Here is a 21,017-nt window from a genome sequence, read left to right as displayed (position 1 = left end):
GATACAAGTATGGGAGAACTAAACCCTTTAGGTGCAGGAGTATTCCAGGGTAAGAGACTCATTCCAAGCACAATACTCTGTCATCAGATATTTTATTTAGTAGTGAAGTTCACAAGAAATGAAATAGAAGCGTCATCATACAGCTGATAATCAGATTATAGTTGGTTACAAGGTTGATGTGGTTTCCTTGACTAGGATTGTTCTGCAGACTGCTAATTCTGGTGGTTGTGTTCCCATCCACGGCCCTAGTGCTCATTTGGCTGGAGGCCTTTCTATTGTTTCAGAGAATGATGTGGATTCTGATGGGGACAATGTGATTTCCTAGTTGACATGAGTCCAGTCACTCTGATTCTTCAGAAGGTAAACCTTTGCTTAAGTCCAAATAAGGGTTCACATTTCCTTAGATGATTGCTCGACTTAGTGATGTTGTTACTTGGGAGCAGTCAGACAGTACCCCAGATATAGGCAGGTTATATGACCTTATAGAAGATGAGATGCCCAATTCTGTGGCTATCCCCACCCCCCACCTTATCTGCCTTGGAAGATGTTTACAAATGCCTAAAGGACTCTAGTAGCTTTCAGCAGTCCCAGAAAAGGCTCAGAGAAAATATAAGGTCTCCTTGGATATGGCAGGTCTCTTTTCTCACTTTACTGCTGACTCAACTGCAGTCTCTGAGCTGCCTGCTCAAATAAAAAGTAATTGCCTTCATCGAATCCAACTTCCCCAATAAAGATTTAAAATGGTTAGATCTTCATGGCAAAAGGAAGTCTGTTCCTAGTAGTCTAGCCTTTTGAATGTTCAATTATCAAGAGTATATATGGAAAGTTATTTTACAATATGAGTATATTTGGAAGATTTTGCTGCATCCTTACCTGAAGAGCAAAAAGTCTTATATGAATGAAATTGTTTCTAATTTAACTTCTAATTTAAACATGTTTTGAAAGATATGCTTAAATGTGCAGATACAGTCTCAAGAAATGCTGCTTCTTCTGTTGCATTAGGACTGTATGCTTGGTTATGTTATCAGAACTTCTTTGATGACTTAAAAGCCGAAACTTTGAATTCACCTTTAAGTTCTGAACTGGTGTTTGGGCCTTCTGATAAACAGATTCTCAAACAGGCACATTCATGCATGGGGTATCTAGAATATTTCATATACCCAAGTTCTCTCCAAACAATGCATTTTCCTTCAAGGGGCAATGCAATACATTTCTCTCTAGCATATCTCCCTCTATGCAACAGTCTAACTGCAGGTGAAGTTTTGCTTTTGTTTGAGTAGTGTTGCAGTTTTATCTACATATATGTGTTGCACGGGTTCAGGCGCCTAGGCAGCGAGACATTTCCCTGCGATACATTTTGGCTGGGGACACATGGCTGAAGTGACATTCAGCTGCAGAGAAATATGGCTGTTTGCAAATTCCCTGTGGGCAATGAGAAGAATGTGTTGTCATACCTACAACTTCAATAACCAAATTCACAGGGGGAAAACAAACAGCCATATTTCTCTGCAGCTGAATGTTACTTCAGCCATGTGTCCCCAGCCAAAATGTATCGCAGGGAAATGTCTCGCTGCCTAGGCGCCTGAACCCGTGTTGCACACATAGTGGAGAGTTCCTTGCTTGTATTTGCTATGAATCTTTCACATTGCATGTACACAGTATACTATATGCATGCTTCCTCTGTTTGGACTTCATTTTTTTCCAATATAATGTGATCTTACATTAGAGGAATGCTGTTCTCTCTGCCTAGAATATTCTGAACCTAATGTTGTACTTGTGTATAGATAACTGGACGGGAATGTTTATGTGCACCTTGAGAATATTATCCTCCCTTTTATATGTACTAGCAGCATTAAGGGCAAATGTTGGTATTTTCCTTCATATTTTAAGCAACCCTTCTCCCTTTTACATAGACTTTTCTGTTTTTGTTCCAAGTTGATTAGAACTGTATCCCACAGACTCTGCTACCAGTCATTCTTGGCTTCACTGTTGGTTGTGTTCTCTCCCTTGGAGATGTCACAATCTGTGGCGGTATTTCCTATGAAAACTTTGTTCATAGTCTTGATATAGGATTATCTGGAGTCTATGCCATTAGTAGGACCTTGATTAGAAGTCTGATGTACGGTCTTTGAAGTCTACCTTTATTCTCCTCACTAAGACCTTGATTAGGTGTCTGGTGCAGGGTCTTGGAGCTGACCTTTTAGGTTTCTGCTGATATAAAGAGCTTTGGCACCTATGCTTAAGGCTTCAACTACCTGTCTGGACTGAGTGTTGGCCTAGTCTGCCTAATTCTATGGGGCCCCGGAATATTTCAGGGACAATTCAGCACTGAAGAGTCCTACACTCAGAGGACTTCCTCTTCACTCTTCTCAGGGTTGGCTGCAGGCATCAAGACCTTTTCACAATGACTGCTTTCTTTCAACACTGAACCCGCCTTTAGTGCCAGGTATATCAATTTCAGGCCTGATGCACATTTGAGATTGCCCATTCCTAAGCACCACATATAGTCAATACTGAAAGCACTTCTGCACCAAAGTATTCCCTTGCAGACCAATCCCTGGGCATTAGACTGCTTTCTCAGATAAAGATGACTCCTTTGGCACCAATGTTGTCATTGCCTTTTGTTTTCCAAATACTTTTACTATATAATCTTACTATCAGTAGCTTTATTTGTTAAATTTAATAGCCAGGGCTGAATTTCACATAATATCAACAGCAGGCTCAAATTTTGCCCTGCAGCTTTAGTGTCATTAGTTAAATGATCATTGAGTGTATTGTTATGCATAACCTTACAACCAGGATCTATACTTCAGTGTCCTTGGACACTTGATTTGTAAGCTTTGAATAGTGCATGGCCTTGGAAGCAGTAGACCTTACCTTGCCATACATTTTGAGACTGCAGACTCATGTCTTGCTTCATGCTTCAGAAGTTATGAATAGTCTACCCCTTCTAAAGCTCAGCACAGCTCAGGTCATTTGGTGTAATCAAGACATCAGGGTTGGCTGTGTGGGACTGAGCCTTTAAAGCAAGAAGTGTTGATTCTTGTTAGTCTTCTCTGTGTCTCTCATATATTAAAGCAGCTCTAAGGCAGAGCCATAGCTAGCCATTCTGGTCCCTGTGCCATTCCATAATGTCACATTCCCCTCAACTATAAGTTGAGGAGCAAAAAAAAAAAAAAAAAGAGGTTGTCTTATACTTGAGAACCAAAAAAAGGTCTTTCTCTTTTGAAAACTCTTGCAAACTTAATTTCTACAGGTCATACCACACACAAAGTACTAAAGCATTTAGCCATGACTTCTAAGGCAGTATCATCATTCATCTGCTTGAGTTGGCTGTAGCTCAAGTGTATGTGGAAGATCTCATGGCACTTATCAAGAATAGTAGGGGAAGTTCCCCATGCCATGATCAAATTTCCCTCTAGTCAGTATGAATATCACTTTGGGTCACCCCTGAAGAGGCCATTGGCCTAATGGGACTAACAAAGTGTATTTACTGAGTCAATATTAGGACGCCAAAATGCAATTATGATGAACACCTAATAATCGACCCGTAATCAGTGAAAATTGTGTTACCAATTCACTAAATTTACTAAGGGCAATGAAATAGTTGCCCAAAGCACAACACAGCAATGTACACTTAAATCGAACCCACCCAAGTGGGGGGCTTTGTCCCCCAGACCCCCCAACATGGGAGGCTTTGCCCCCCCCCCCACACACACACACACCCTAACTATATATACCAAGTCCAAGATCGCACTACAGTGGAGGAAAGGACAAAGTTCTTTAGTTGTCCGTTGTGTTTCAGACAACTATTTCATTGCCCTTAGTGAATTTAGTGAATCGCTGAAGCAAGTTTTGCTGATTACGGGTTGATTATTAGGTGTTTGCCATAATTAAATTTCGGCGACCTAATATAGACCAGAGATAAAATAACAAAGTATCAATTTGGATGACTCATTTCTAAATTCCAATAAAAACTTTTATTAAAACAAAAAACAAGAAAATAGAAGATTAGTGCTTTCGGTCATAGCCTTTGTCAGATCTCATATTAACTACAGCCAATCACATGGCTTAAATAAGAGTTAAGACCAATCAAAACAGTCCATCACAACCTTCCTAATAGAAATCTTAACTTATTCTGTCAAATGGCAAGGCAATCTGGCAAAGAATAACCAATCACCTTATTCCCCTAATCAAAGCACTTAGCAAACCATAATAAAGGCAACATACTGGTGCCATAGTCACGGCCTTAAACTAAATGCCAAAAAATGTATAGTCATCCCTTTTGGAAAAAACAAAGTAGCCACAAATTATCACATAGACAGCAACCCACTGAGTACGGAAAAACTAATCAGAGATCTAGGGACCCAAGTAGACAGCTACCTCTCATTTGACACCCACGTTGCCAAAGTGGTTAGAAAAACATTCTACCTTGCACATCTCATCATGAAGGGATTCACATCCAGATCCAAGGATATCATTGTACCCCTATATTCCTCCCTCATCAGACCCATGATTGAGTACAATGCCTCATTTGGTATGTACCTCACCCGGCATTTGCAACAGCTGGAGAGACCACAAAAGTACCTCACCAAAAGGATCAAGGGTCTCCAACATATGTCTTATTCTGCCAGACTAAAGAAACTTCAGCTCTATTCAGTAGCATACCGCCTGCTCAGAGGTGATTTCTGCCTGATGTACAAGGCCATGTCCAATCAGGATCTGATTGACATGCTCCACCTCAAAAAATCCAAATCCATCAGGACCACGAGAGCTAAAGACTTAAACCTCGACACAAGTATGAATAGGACATGCTGGAGGGATAGATTCATAACCCAGAGGCTTCCCATGCTTTGGAACAGGATCCCAGTTCATATTAGGCAGAGCCCCTCACTGACTCTCTTCAAGAGAAATCTTGATGAGTGGATGGGAGATCGTAAGTTTACCTCAGGGGTCACATCTGTGTCACTGCTAGACAGGGGCACAGTAAACTAATTCTATTATATAAGGGGACCTTCATTGTGTCACTACTAGACAGAGGCACAGTATATTAGATTTATTCTGTACATTTTTGTACCATTTCATGGGGTGGCAAAAGCCACATCACTATGGCTAGGCTTACAAATGCCCCAGGGCAGATAGCCTAGTACTATACTATGAAACTATGAAACTATATGCTAATAAAAAAATCTAAACCATGCAGATAAACTTTATGCTATCTGTTGACATTAAACAGCTGCCTTAGAATATTAGATAAAAACCTATTTTGTTCTGACAGCCATCTCTTATATTAGTAATAATTCCTCTTCCTTATGAAAAATCTCAAAAATCAAGTGTTCATGTTCATTCCTTTGTTAAATTACTTCAGTTACTGAAGAGCTAACAAGCCAACTAAATAAACATAACAAAGTTAGATGGCAAATGCTGCTTGCCTCCCACATACGCCTATGAAAAAGCGACCGATTGCTCTTTACTAAATGCTTCACTATGGACTAACAAGTGAAGCTACCAAAGAACTTTGAGGTTAATAATTTGCCACATGAGGCATGCTTAACCAAAAAGCTCTGTATAAACAGCCTTGATAGCAGATTGAGCTAGAGCCAGTCACATTTCCACTAGTGCCTGTATAACCTATGAAAACAGGCGTACTCAAATCCATGCATATTCATAAGTGGTGTTTTACCACCTATTACAGACTTTACCTTCCCATCCAACCAGAAACTACAAACTTACTTGTCCATATTGTGTGGCATAAAACTGGAAATTAGATTTAGCAACTGGAGCTGTCTCTGCAAAATGTTTGACCTGTGGAATGTCTGGAACATTTTCTGGAATGGAATCAGAATTTTGAACACATTCTGATATGGAAACAGTGTCTGATTCACTCTTAGATTTGAAGTCTACATCCCAGAAAGAATGTTGTGATGGTGGTGATGATTATTCTGGCATAGGAAGAAGATGTCTACGGTTCTTCCTATATTCCACACCCTCTGAGTCTACCAGGTATGATTTTGGCTCAGCACAGATGCCTGTAATCTGCCCAATTCGATCAAAACCTTTCATTGTCTGAGTTTGTACCATCGCTCCCTCCCTCAACGGATGAAATCATCTGCTTGATCTGTCGTAACTAGATTTCTGGATATTGCATTTCTTAACCAATTAAGCCTTGATGATTTTATTGTTTTTAGGTTTAGGCTTCAACAAACTGGAACTAATGGGTAGCATAGTTCTAGTTTGCCTGGAAAGTAGTCTTTGAGCAGGTGAGCCAAGAATATCGTCATGTGTTATGTTTCTGAGATTAAGCAAATTCAAGAATACATCGGTATCGTCATGCTTTGACCTTTCAAGTACCTGCTTTGCACTCTGTACTGCATGTTCAGCTAGACCATTTGACTGAAGATATTCAGGACTACTAGTGACATGTACAAAGTCCAATTCATTTGTAAATTTCTGAAACAACTGGCTAATAAATTGAGTACCATTGTCAGAAAGAACTTTTTGTGGCCTACCATGAACTGAGAAATGACATTTCAACTTAATAATAACAGCAGTGGATGTTAGGTTAGGTAGTAGATCAATCTCAAACCAATTTGAATAAGAGTCTGCCAAAACCAAGTAGTGTTGATTGTTCCACTCAAAGATACCAGCTGCAACTGTTGACCAAGGTAGTTCAGGAACTGGACTTAGCTGAAGTGGTTCTCTTTGCAAATGCAGTCTAGTAATATTGCATACTGAACAAGAAGAAAGTTCTTTATCAATGTCTTTTGGTAAAGAAGGCCAAAATACTAATTCTCTCACTCTTCTCTTAGTGGATGTGGATCCTGGGTGACCAAGATGCAAAATATGGATATATTCTTGTTGTAAGGAAGCAGGAACAACAATTTTAGGACCTTTGAAAATAATGCTATCTTCCATCAACAATTCATCTCAGTAAGAAAAATAGGTTTGCACTTCAGGTGGTACACTAGGTTGCTTTGACAGCCATCCACCATTAACATAGTGTTTGAGCTTCTGCAAAACTGGATAAGTCTGAGTGTGATCTCTCAACTCAAGTCTAGTGGTCAAAAAATTACACACTAACCTCACATCAAAGTCAACATTCTCTGCATCAAGCTGTTCTGTTGTATTTCTGGGTGATCTGGATAAGGTATCAGCCAGATAGAGCAATTTGCCTTTCATGTAGACCATTTTGAAATTGTACTTTTGGAATTTGAGTATCATGCTTTGTAATTTCATGGGAGCAGAATGCATAGACTTCTTTAAAATAGCAACTAGAAGTTGGTGGTCAGTTTCAATCTGAATAGCTCAACCATAAATATAATCATGAAACTTAGAACATGCAAATACTATTGCCAAAAGCTCCTTCTCAATCTGAGCATACTGCATCTCAGTTTTGGTTAGTGTTCTAAATGCATAGGCTACTGGTCTGGCCTCTTGAAGTATAACTGCGCCAAGACCAAATTTTGAAGCATCACAGGAAAGAGTAACTGGTTTGTTCACATCATAGTATCTTAAGGTAGGTGGGGTGGCAATTTTTTGCTTAAGTCTTCAAATGTCTTCTGGTGCTGTTCCAACCATGACCGTGCAACATTTTTGTACTTTAGCTCTCTTAAAGGTGCTGTGAACTCACTGAAGTCTGGTATAAACTTGCCTAAATAGTTGACTATGCCTAGGAAACGCTGTAGAGCTTGTACAATATCTGGTGCTGATATCTCAAGAATAGCTGCTTGCTTGGTCGGGTCTGGTCTCAAGCCTGTACTCATGAACAAATGACCTACATATGTAACTTCTGGAAGTCTGAATTTGCACTTCAGATGATTGAGCTTCAAGTTTACTTCATGTGCTCTATCTAGAACTTTCCTGAGGTTTCTGTCATGCTCTGCTTCACCATTGCGTCCAACCAATAAATCATCTACTACTATTATGGCACAAGGATAACCCCAAAAAAATTGCTCCATTGTATGCTGAAAGAATTCACTTGCAGAATTTATTCCAAATGGCATCCTTAGGAATCTGTATCTGCCAAATGGAGTACCAAAAGTAGTTAGAAATGAAGATTTGCGATCAAGCATCACTTGCCAAAATGAACTCTTTGCATCCAAGACAGAGAAAATGGTGGCATTCGGTATTAAGGTTGAGACCTCTTCGACTGCAAATTAAATGATACGGTCTCTTTAATGCTTTGTTCAGATCTCTTGGGTCAATACATATTTTGATTTCATCTGAGCCTTTTTTGTGAGCTGCTATCATGGATGACACCCATTCAGTTGGCTCTGTGACTGGACAAATCACACCTTGCTGAACCATTTTAACCATCTGAGTCTTAACTTTATCCTGCATAGCTATTGGAACTCGTTTTGCTGATCTGACTACAGGAGTGACCTCGGGGTCTAACTTCATAGAATACACAACTGGAAATTTGCCTAACCTGTCATCTAACACATCAGCATACTCTGAAATAATGGCTTCGGAAAAATTAGAACTCGGAAATGCACTTACATGACGGACTTCTTTAGCAAAAGAAAGCAGATTCATTCTTAAACTATCTTTGAGACCCAATAAAGATTGCACTGGTCTTAGGACTACACAGAATAACAAGATGTAACAATTCTCGGCCAAATAACATGAAAGCATCATTGAACCTTCGGTTTGAATTTCTTCACTTCCATAAGCAGCAAGTCTACTGGCTACATTGAGTTGTTCATTAGTTCTCACATTAGCAAATGTACCTGCTGATATAACATTACACTTTAAACCAGTGTCTACTTTAATCTCTGTGGATTTTCCATTAATTTGGACAGTAAAAACACTTTGCTTCTTGTTAATAAATTCACTGCACCAACTCTTTCATCAAGCACTGATACACCATCTATATAGAAAGCTGTCTGTTTTGGCTCTACTTGATCAACTTGCTTCTTTGTGTGACCTTTCTTTACAACTTTGTGAGGCTTGCTTGATTTACAAAACTCTTGGAAGTGGTTCCATTTTTTTACACTTGTGAAATTGCTGACCAAATGCTAAGCCCTTCTCTCTTCTAGACACATGATTTGCACCTCAATTGTGACTGTTAACAATAAAGCTTGACTTGGTTTTGCTGATTCATGCTTGTACTTCACTGAGCTGGAGCGTGCTCCTTTCTTAGAACTTACTGGAAAGCTGTGTCTTCCCTGGAAACTTCATAGCTGCCATGTGCTTGGGCCTACTTTTGTTCGCCATGTGTTGCATACTATCTACATTTGCTCTGGAGCAAACTGAAACCATGCTCTTGTCATTCACAAGCATACTTGTTTGTTTTTCTGTCACCTGATGGATTTGACAAATCTTTATGGCTTTGCTCAACGTTAAATCACTGTCACGAAGTAAAATCTTTCTCACACCAGCACTGTTAATACCACACACAAGCCTGTCCTTTATCAGCTCATCTTTTAAGTCACCAAACCAACACATCTTAGCTTTGTTTCTCAGGTCAGTTATATAAGCTGCAAATGTTTCCCCTAGTTTCTGATTTCTCATGTAAAACAAATGCCTCTCTAGTGTAACATTAGTCTGGGGATTGCACATTTCTCTGAACTTGCACTTCAAACACACTGGGTCTTATCTTGATTCAGCCTGCACAACAATATGATGGTTTTCACTTTCTCCTCCATATACTGCAGGTGCATACACAAATGAGTGCTCTCTTTCTATGGCCTCTGACCCAGCTATGTTTAGCAAAATGAATGCCCTGGTGAGTGCATCTCTATCTGCATAAGCTGCTTGTATAAAAATATCATACTCTTGCTCAAATATTCTCCAATTTTCTGCAATATTCTGATCAAAGACGAGTGATAGGGGCTTTCAAAATCCATCTTCCATATTAACACAATCAAATAACTGCACGCTGCAAAAAACTGGACCCCTCTTGCCCAAAACTCAATAACATTTCAAAATAGTTGCATTTTGCGAATAAATACATACAGCACACTGAAATGTCCCCAAAATGGTGGTACCTTTCTAGGCAACTCTTTACAGTGCAAGAAACACTCTGTAATGGCAGCACTTTCTGAATAGACACACCCAGCACAAGAAACTTTTCAAAATGGCTATACTTTGACTGTATCTTATGAAATAGTTGCACTTTGCATGCAATAAACTTCTTAAAATACATGCACAGTAATAAGCACACACTGTAAGCACATTTACACACTTTGAGATACTTTGAATAACTTTAGTTATGCCCTTGATGCAATACAAAGACATAGTTATGCCAAAATATAGCACTTTGCCAAAACACATGCCGTCGCCTTGCTTTACTTTAGCTTAATGTGCCCTTTTTTGCCCTTATTATATTAATTTTGCTTGTTTTAACCCTTTTTATACCCAACTTACTTTTCTTGAGCTCGTTTTACTCTAAACATGCCTAGTTTTGCTTTAAACATACTCATTTTACTTTAAACATGCTCGTTTTATCTTTAAACATACTCATTTTACTTTAAACATGCTCATTTTTGCTTTACTGTTAATTGTTTCATCAAATACCTTTATTTAAACATTTATTTTTAGCCAACAAATGTTTTGTGCTTTCCACTTGCTCAATAATGTGGCTTCTGCCCTTGTAATGTTGTCTGTTCTATCAAATAAACAATTTGTGCTACTTCTCATTACCTTTGATCCCATTTCTGACACCATGTCATTCTCCTACTTTGGACACAATAGAATAGTCTTCCTGGGTTCTTTTCAAGCAGCTTTATTTTATACAAACACATCACTATAGACGTTTGCTAACTTTAACTTAAGTAACTTATATATAGACTAACAACTGTGATCATGCATGCTCTCATTCTGTCTGCTCTTACAAAATGGCACTAGGGAGTGCATGTGTCTGGAATTTATATTGCATGTACAGCCTTGACATGCTTCTTAAATATACATTACACTTCACTTGCATTCTGATCTGCAGTTGTTTGACAGTTAATCCATTCTTCATATATCCACCTTCCTGCTGTCTATTCTGTTTGGAAGTGGGTCCTACCTGGGTAAGAGCTGCCATCATGGGAAGTATCCTTTATATTTGGCTTGGGTTTACCCAGAATAACTCATCTCCCTCAGTTCCCAACAGTGGTGAGGTCCTTCTGCAATCTCAGCATTTACATATTGAGGAAATGGTACCGTGTGTGTTTGTGTGTGTTTGTGTGTGTTTGTGTGTGTGTGTGTGTGTGTGTGTGTGTGTGTGTGTGTGTGTGTGTGTGTGTGTGTGTGTGTGTGTGTGTGTGTGTGTGTATGTGTCTGTATATTATATGTAGGTTGGTAGGTATATATTTGGCTAACATCCACCAGGGCTTTTATAAGCCTAGCCGCTCAACCTAACCTAATTGAGTCTCTATGTGTCATGAGTATTTATTAAGAAAGGGTATTTTAGTCAGGAGGTTTCAAAAGGTTATGTTTAAGGGTATGTTAATTTGGGCATAGTTACTGTCTGCCTCTGTCTATCAGAGAAACTGGGGGTAGGACCTAGGCTGGATTTCTGATTTCCCATCCATTGTTCAAGGGTATGTTTAAATAGGGTTAGGGATGGACTCTGATTCACATGGATTGAAAGCCTGTTGCAGAGCATGAGGATCCTCTGAGATGCATATATATCTTTCCAATATGTCCAATGTATGTTGCAAGTAAAATTTAAATCTTTGGATCAAGTGGTTCTGATGCTGTTCATTTTGCAGATGTGCAAAAGGTCCATCAGAGCTGGATCCAAGGATGCCTTGCATGCCAGGCATATATATTGCTTCTCAGGAACCTGAGGAATAGCAAGTATAGAGATAGGGCATTGAAAAGATCTATATAGGACAATGTGTTTATACTCTGGATTCTCCTGGTAAGATGGCCTGATAAGGGCCAAATAAAATGGTACTATGACTTCTTTGGACCTGGATGACTTGTTCTTACTTATAAGTTGGGCAACATAGAATGATTTTCTTACTAGACTAGCTTTGATACATGTTGATCAAAGGTCAGATTATTGTCTACATATGTTCCCAGATCCCTGGCGAGCAGATCAACACGTAGGGGTGTCTTAACAATGGAGTAATTAGCCTGGGTGGTTGTTTTTCCAAAAGGCACTATAATGTTTTTCTTGCCATTGCATTTTAATCTGTGACTTTAGCACCATGTATTTGTCTGTGTTAGACCCTCATGCAAGATGCTTGTATCATGGGTGGCATCTATGATAGCTTCCAATTTGCAGTCATCTGTGAACATGATCAGCCAAAGGCCCTTGACATTAGCCTTTACCTCTGAGAAGGAGATGCCAAATAGGAGCAGTTCCAGCATGGAGCCCTGAGTCATCCCACTGGTAACCATTCTCTTAGTGGAGGTGTCACCAATCTTGACTTCCTGGATGTCTGTCTCTGTGCCAGCTAGCAATCCACTGAGTTATGTAGGGGTTTATGACCAGTTTGGTGAGTTTGTCAACTATACCTGAGTGGCATATTGTATCAAATGCTTTAGCCAGATCCAGGTAGGCGGTATGCATTGTTTTCTCTCATCCATTGCCTTAGTCATCTTCTCAAAGATGTCCACCAGGTTTATTAGGCATGACCTTCCCTTGACAAAGCTAAACTGGGTTGGATCCAATGTCTGAAGGTTGCCTATGTCTTTGTTGATCATTTCCATGATAATTCATTCCATGGCTTTGCATATTAGACTAGTCAGACAAATGGGTCTGTAGTTTCCAGAACTGGTTGATGGTCCATCCTTGTGAAATGAGATAACTGTTGCAGTTATCCATTCTTGTGGTACAAAGCCTTATTGAGCTATAGTTGAAAAAGTGGCTCAGAGGGTCCTGATAGGTCATGTTTCTAGCTATTTATGAAGCATCCATGGATATTGCTGAGGACCACTGAAACTAAGTTTTTTTTATCTGACTAGCACTACCAACACCTGCTCTTTGCTAATAGTTGGGGGGTTATGCTAGTAGGTATTTCATGGGGGTGAGGCAAGGGGGGAGTGTAGGATGTATGTTATTAACTCAACTGCTCCAGTTTCCCCCAGTAACTGCTGATCATTCAGCTCATGCTATACTTATGATTGGCAACACAACTGAAATAATTTTTTTTTTGCAAGTGGGTAACCTCCTTGCACCCATCAGTATGGGGGCATTACCCTTAACCCCCACATACTGATTTATAGCTATACTGCCTTCACGATTGCACATACTCAGAGAAAGTATATTTATGCAAACAATCTGTGTATTCTAATATCTTACACTACAATCTACAGACAAGCCTTCAGCTGTGAACACATAAAGCTCAAGCAGCTGCATGCAGCGTAAGTGAAAGAAAATCACACACTCATGTATGTGAGGTATTGGACTAGTCATGCCTATTCTTCATTTCCTTGCTACGCTCTCTTTCTTGTTTCATTTCATGCCAGTGTCCACCACCATTGGCATCATTCTTCCTCAGAAGTGGGGTGTTACTTCTGTTTTTGATTTTCTTTTGGGCTGTTTTCTTCAAATCATCCAAGGCTGGATTATCCATGTGTAGACCCTAGTCTATGGGAACATTGTATCAGTTGGGCCCAGTTCTCTGGTTTTTACTTTCTGGTTTCCTGGGCCCTTCAAGATTGGAGGCTCATGGCTGCTTATCTAGGACCTCTCCCTCCTGTTCATCCATGAGATGTTTCCCTTTACTGGCCATGCCTTTCGGTAGGCACTTTTATTGTTTACCTGATTATTTTTCTTCTGAGAACTTACTGCACACTTTAATGGTTGGACACTAGTATGAGAACGTATGATATAGACAGACTGAATCTGGGTCTTGGTGGCAGGACTTGCCAGTCTTCTCTAGTCACCTCTTTGTTCTTATGTTTATTGTCTCCCTTTTCACTGTGGGTCATTGGTAGATAATCTTTTCTAACTATGATTTATTTTGAAAGCTTTTCATTAGCGAGTGATAATCCTTGCATTTGCTATCTTTGGTATGATGTCTTCCATTATTACAATGCTCATTCCCTTTGGTAGAAGTTAGCTTGCATCCATATCCCATGTTTGTATTCATTTTTTCTCTAGTGTCATGTTCACGAGATTTAGTTTGGCTATCCTCTCCACAAGTGAGACATTTATTTGTCAGTTATCTTTCTTTAAAGTCCTTGAGAATTAATTTCTTGTTTGCATTTCTGCTGAGCAATCACACAGTCATGTTTTTGCCAGGGACTTTGTCCTATAGTAGAAAAAGAAGGATCAAATTCTATCGTATGTACAGAAGTTATTGCACTTTCCATAATGACAAATTTGTGGGACTGTGGTTTATAGTCCTGTATTACTCTTCCCCACTCTCCACTGCCTTCAGCTACGACAAATTTATTTTTTTCTCTTATGAGTTCTGTGCTATCTTCCTTGTGCCCCACCTTCAATGGGCTTATGGAGATCTGTAAAGGGGTCCTTCTTCACAAAGGAAATAAAGAGGAAAGGTTAGTGTCCTAGAAAAATTTATGTGCCAAGCTGCCTGAGTCCTGCCAGCGTCAAGTCCTGTAGGTAGAAGAAAATGGATCATACTCTTACTATAGTTATGGCAAGTACATAACTTCTATATATAAATTTACAGTTCAGGTGATATACCATTTTGTAACAGACAATCAAAAATATAATTTCGTAATTAGGATACACACAGCAGAGAGGAAGAAAAGATGCTCAGGGTATGTTACCAACACCATCTCCTAACTGGCAATTGAATGAGAGTTTAGATGCAATGGAAACAGCTATTTATAGTATGTTCCATCTGTTATTTGCAGTTATAAGGATTTTTATTGCAAATAATATTTAGATTAGGAGTGCAAGTTTTTATAGAAACAGTGTGTCAATGAATTGCGGAAAGGACAATTATTAATGTTATGTTGTCCCTCTCGCCTTCTTTCTTACTGGATGGGTTCAGAGTCTATACTTATTCATTTTGTATTTGCCTTTGTAGTTTAATACTTAGGAAAACCCCTCTGTGTAGTAGTGGTTGGATTTTTTGTGTTTATCAGAATGGCTGTAATTGTAGAGGGTACAGACAGAAGATTTTTTTCAGAAAGGACTGTTTATTTAGGAAAAGTCATGTTTAGGAGCGGAGGACTGTACTTAGGAGGAGTCATGTTTAGAAGGATGATTACAATGATAGAGGGTGAGGATACATAATTATTATGCCTATAGTAGTCCTGGATGTTATGCAGTGCAAGCAAAAACAGTTGACTAGGAATACTGCTACAGAAAGGAATTTTGTTAAGTTATTCCATTGAGAAGATATACAGATAGAGCTGTTTATTTCTTAGGCACAGCGTCACTGTAGTCTTAAAATTAAATTTCAAAGGAAGAAAGGCATTCCAAAGTTTGGCAGCGCATTTATAGTGAAACGAGTTTTGATATGATTTGCATGACTTCTGTACACTGACAAGATTTAGAAGTTCTGATCTTTTGTTTCTTGGTTGTGTTTACCATTGTAAAATATGGCTTACTGGTAGGTATTTGTCAGGCTAATTAGGAGGTTTGCATGCTATTTTTGTTTGGGAGAATACAAGGGAGTTTTAAAGTTCATACCAGTTAAGTATGTCTAAAGCTATGCAGTGGTGTATTTTGTTTTGTTGGGCTGATTGGTTACTCAATTTTATAACAATGTTCTGTCTTGGATATTCAGTTTGAGGTGTTGATGGCCTGTGTTGTTGATGTGAATTTATCATTTTTGTAATAATAATGTTCTAGCTTTGATAGCCAATTTGTTTATAGATTAGTAAAGATGGGATGAACCTTAGACTCGACTTAGTATGAGACAGGTATGTGCTACTATGGTTATGTGACTTTGGGTGGGGTTAAGGAAGGGTTTTACTCTATAAAGCTGTCCAAATCTGTGGGTAGTCTTACACTGTGGATATGTTCATCAAATTGTAATTTTTCCGCTGTTGTGGCTCCAATCAATATTTTAAAAGGAGAATTGTCATAAATATTACATACTGAAGAAAAATGTAATACATATTGGTACAGCAAAAAAATAAACTTTCCCTTGGCTCTCTTGTCGTACATTTTAAAAGCATGGAAAGGATGCTGATTGCAGCAGATGGAGGCAGATAAATGGGCATAGTTGCTATCCTCCATAAGTAGTGACTGCGTGCAGTAATCTTTAATAGTGATTTCTGAGTAGTATGAGGCCCAAATTTGCATTTTGCACAAACAACACAGTGATTCAATGGTAAGACGTCTGCCTCAAAGCTCAGTTCAGTCCATCTCCCCAGTGACTGGTTGTATGGAGTTTCCTTGTTCTTCCAATATCTGTGTAGACGTACCCTGTGTACTCTCGTTTCCTCCTATAAACATACTCATTGATGTAATAAAATTGTCCATGTATATTTATTGTATTTATAATGGCCCTTGTGGCCTGAGTCATGGCTAAAAAGGTTCTGTGGGCCAGCCCACTTACCTGGTTAATAATGATACATAAATCCTACTTGAAATTAGGGATATGGAGTGGCAAAGGGCATATTTGCTTCATACATTCAGATATTTTTCCCAGTGAACTGTATTCACAAACCATTTCAGTGACCCAATGATGAAAATTTAAAACCTTCTGTATTTGAGTAGTTATTAATGAAACGGATGGATAATGCAAACATTTAATAGAATTAAAGAAAACAAATTATTAGAAAAATGTTTGAGAGGACCAAGAAAGTCAGTTCTAAAGTGCTAAAATGTATCCATTGCTTTCAGATTTTCAAACATTTCCAAAGAGTGGCATGTTCTTAGACTCTCTACTCAGTGATAGGTAATTTTTGCCCATTCATCATTTTTAATAGCATGGCATTCCTGAATTTATGTCATTAATACTGTGGTTCGCAACGTCAGTACTTTTTAAATTTTTTTTTTCAAAATGACTTTTTGTATGTTTTGCTTTCTAAATTATGGTTACTTTACAAGGACTAGACTGTAAGTTAGTATATAATTTTGAATGTTTGTATTTGTGCACTTGTTGCCAGTCAAGTCACAATAGCACAATCAAATTTATTTAGCTGTTTGCTGAAAGGCAGTTTAAAACAGTTCCATTTAGCTAGCTCAGTCAGCTTTCGTATTTAGTGTTCTGTTTGTAAAAGCAGTGCATAATCATGACAATGATGTGGCTTATGCAGTATATAATCATGGCAATGATGTGGCTTATGCAGCATATAATCATGGCAATGATGTGGCTTATGCAGTATATAATCATGGCAATGATGTGGCTTATGCAGTATATAATCATGGCAATGATGTGGCTTATGCAGTATATAATCATGGCAATGATGTGGCTTATGCAGTATATAATCATGGCAATGATGTGGCTTATGCAGTATATAATCATGGCAATGATGTGGCTTATGCAGTATATAATCATGGCAATGATGTGGCTTATGCAGTATATAATCATGGCAATGATGTGGCTTATGCAGTATATAATCATGGCAATGATGTGGCTTATGCAGTATATAATCATGGCAATGATGTGGCTTATGCAGTATATAATCATGGCAATGATGTGGCTTATGCAGTATATAATCATGGCAATGATGTGGCTTATGCAGTATATAATCATGGCAATGATGTGGCTTATGCAGTATATAATCATGACAATGATGTGGCTTATGCAGTATATAATCATGGCAATGATGTGGCTTATGCAGTATATAATCATGGCAATGATGTGGCTTATGCAGTATATAATCATGGCAATGATGTGGCTTATGCAGTATATAATCATGGCAATGATGTGGCTTATGCAGTATATAATCATGGCAATGATGTGGCTTATGCAGTATATAATCATGACAATGATGTGGCTTATGCAGTATATAATCATGGCAATGATGTGGCTTATGCAGTATATAATCATGGCAATGATGTGGCTTATGCAGTATATAATCATGGCAATGATGTGGCTTATGCAGTATATAATCATGGCAATGATGTGGCTTATGCAGTATATAATCATGGCAATGATGTGGCTTATGCAGTATATAATCATGGCAATGATGTGGCTTATGCAGTATATAATCATGGCAATGATGTGGCTTATGCAGTATATAATCATGGCAATGATGTGGCTTATGCAGTATATAATCATGGCAATGATGTGGCTTATGCAGTATATAATCATGGCAATGATGTGGCTTATGCAGTATATAATCATGACAATGATGTGGCTTATGCAGTATATAATCATGGCAATGATGTGGCTTATGCAGTATATAATCATGGCAATGATGTGGCTTATGCAGTATATAATCATGGCAATGATGTGGCTTATGCAGTATATAATCATGGCAATGATGTGGCTTATGCAGTATATAATCATGGCAATGATGTGGCTTATGCAGTATATAATCATGGCAATGATGTGGCTTATGCAGTATATAATCATGGCAATGATGTGGCTTATGCAGTATATAATCATGGCAATGATGTGGCTTATGCAGTATATAATCATGACAATGATGTGGCTTATGCAGTATATAATCATGGCAATGATGTGGCTTATGCAGTATATAATCATGGCAATGATGTGGCTTATGCAGTATATAATCGTGGCAATGATGTGGGTTATTCAGTATTTCAATGCCCTGGAGTTAGATGACTGAGGAAATGGGTTTATTTTGATTAATCAGATATCTTTTAAATGAGATTAAATTAACCTCATCAAAAATATCTCATGCCCCAAAACATTGCAGCTTTAATAGAGGCTCCAGGCATCACAAAACACTACAAACAATTCTTTTTTCATCCTTTCATCCGCTGGTGTGAGGGTAATCCTTCAGTCTGATAAATATCAACTCTGAAATCAAAGAAACTCTGAGAAGAAAGAGAAAGTGAAAACAAAAGAATAAGACTCATCTTCTTCCACTTCTCCTGTTCCCATAAACTAGAAACAAAGCACATGATATGTGACTCAACCAGTGCCAATGCATTCAAATGTCAACTACAGGATCTTTGTGACTCAGCATTTCAAGATTCTTTCATACAGAAATCAACAAAGAATTTGTTTCACTTGGAGAAATACTCCATAACTCATGATTATTTTTATTATTGTTATACATTTTTGGGTTTTAATATGAAGTTTCTGGATTGTGTAATCCTACTGAGTTTGGATGGAGGAGTGACACATTAAAAACACAAGTTTTTTATATAGTTGTATTTTGTTTGTATGCTTCTTTTTTCATAGCTATATTTTGATGATTCATGTTTTCCATTTTTCTTTTCCAGTATACATTTTTTATTTTGCTTTCTCTAGTTTTAAATTATAAATTAGCATTTTTTTCTGCCAGTGTTGGAGATATGAAAGCTGTAGGTCTGTGAATGGGTCCCTTTCAGAAACCCGAACGTTCACTTACCCAACTTTTAAAATGCTGAGAAGAAAAGTCTGATGACTGTACAACACCGACGTCCTGGAACACTGACTTTCCACTCCAGGTAAGTAACCGCTTGGCCATCCTGTTGAATTTGCCCCTTACCCCTATGGTAGTAAGGTCTCAGAGTTGGTATATTTAGTTAGGGGGGCAAAGCCCCCCTTATGGGTGGGTTTGTTTTTTCCGGGTTACGTTTTTGTTTAGGATGGTCAAGTGGTTACTTACCTTGAGTGATAAGTCAGTGTTCTGGGACATCGGTGTTCTGGTGCTGTTGGCCTTTTTGTCTCAGTGTTATGAGTTTTGATTAAGTGAAATTTCATTTTTGTAAAGTAGACCCCTGTGAATATACCATTTATTTATAAAAAAATTAATTTGGAAGGATTTAATGCATAATTTTAAGATTCTTAGTTGCATTAAGTTTATATAATATTTTATATAGTTGTTAGCATATTTAGTAACATCTTGTGAATTACACAAAGGAAGTTATGTACATGCTTGTTAAACAGTAGACTCCTCACTGTACTTTTGACTTCTGATGGCCTGTAAATGATTGGTGTCTTTGACATCATCCATTTAATGCTGTCAAGACACATTTTACTTCCATTGTCTGGCAGTTAGTACAGAGAAGTAAGTATTCAAGCTATTAACAATCTGCTTTCTGTAATCAAGATTGCAGGGTCTCTTTCCTTCCAGTGCCATTTGCCTACTGTATGACTCTGAGCTAGTCACCTGACCAGACAGTGCTCCTGGTTCGATTTGAAAATGGACATATTTGTTTAGAGGGCTCACCTGGTTTACAAGTGTATAATAATTACTGACTTATAAAAATAGCTACACATTAAACAGCTGTCACCATTACCCTGTTTTTTTATGTACCACATTGTTATGGTATTGCCTGTCACAACTTGTAGAGGTCCTGGGGACCACAGATGATTGTGAGAGTTGAGTGCACTTATTAATGCTAACATCTATGTTGATGTTTGTTACGGTCTGTCCTTTTTGTTCCAAAGACCCTGCACTTTTAACCCCAAAGACACAGAACCCTAAGCAAAGTTTGAGGCATCTATTGTTACAGATTGCATTGGAGATAAAAGGGAGAATGGGACACCTGGATCCAGATAAAACTGGTCTCTCCACCAAAGCAGTTCCTTTTTTCCAAATCCCGAAACTGGAATTTGGAGCTGATGTTTATACCATACAGGTTTTAGGTACCACTGAATCTTTCTCACGTGGAGTCTGTCTAGAGGAATCAGTATCATAGATGCCATTATTTTTTCAGTGTATTTAATTGTTTCATTAGTCTGTGTCTCTCTGTAGTTATTTATTTTTCTGTTTAATTGTTTCATAGAATACAGTGGTCTTTCTGTCTCTGTAGTTAGTGAGGGCTATTGCGTTTCACTTCATTGATATTCAGTGTTAAACTCTTAGCCTAGAGGGTTTCTCTGTATTTATAAGTGTTAGTCACATATCTTTGAATTTATTACTGCTCAGTATCTGAGTTGTTTGGCTTTTACTACATACCTACAATCAACTGCATTACTAGCTAAGTATAAACTTGCAGTGTTAAAGATTGTACTGCATTTTATTTTTCTGTCTATTTAATTGTTTCATTGAATATTGTGGTCTGTATCTCTCTGTAGTTA

Source organism: Protopterus annectens, chromosome 2.part1, assembly GCF_019279795.1.
Source record: "Protopterus annectens isolate FY-2018-M chromosome 2.part1, PAN1.0, whole genome shotgun sequence".
Lineage (NCBI taxonomy): Eukaryota > Metazoa > Chordata > Ceratodontiformes > Protopteridae > Protopterus > Protopterus annectens.
The sequence above is the reverse complement of the archived record's forward strand: the minus strand, read 5'-3'. Positions refer to the sequence as shown.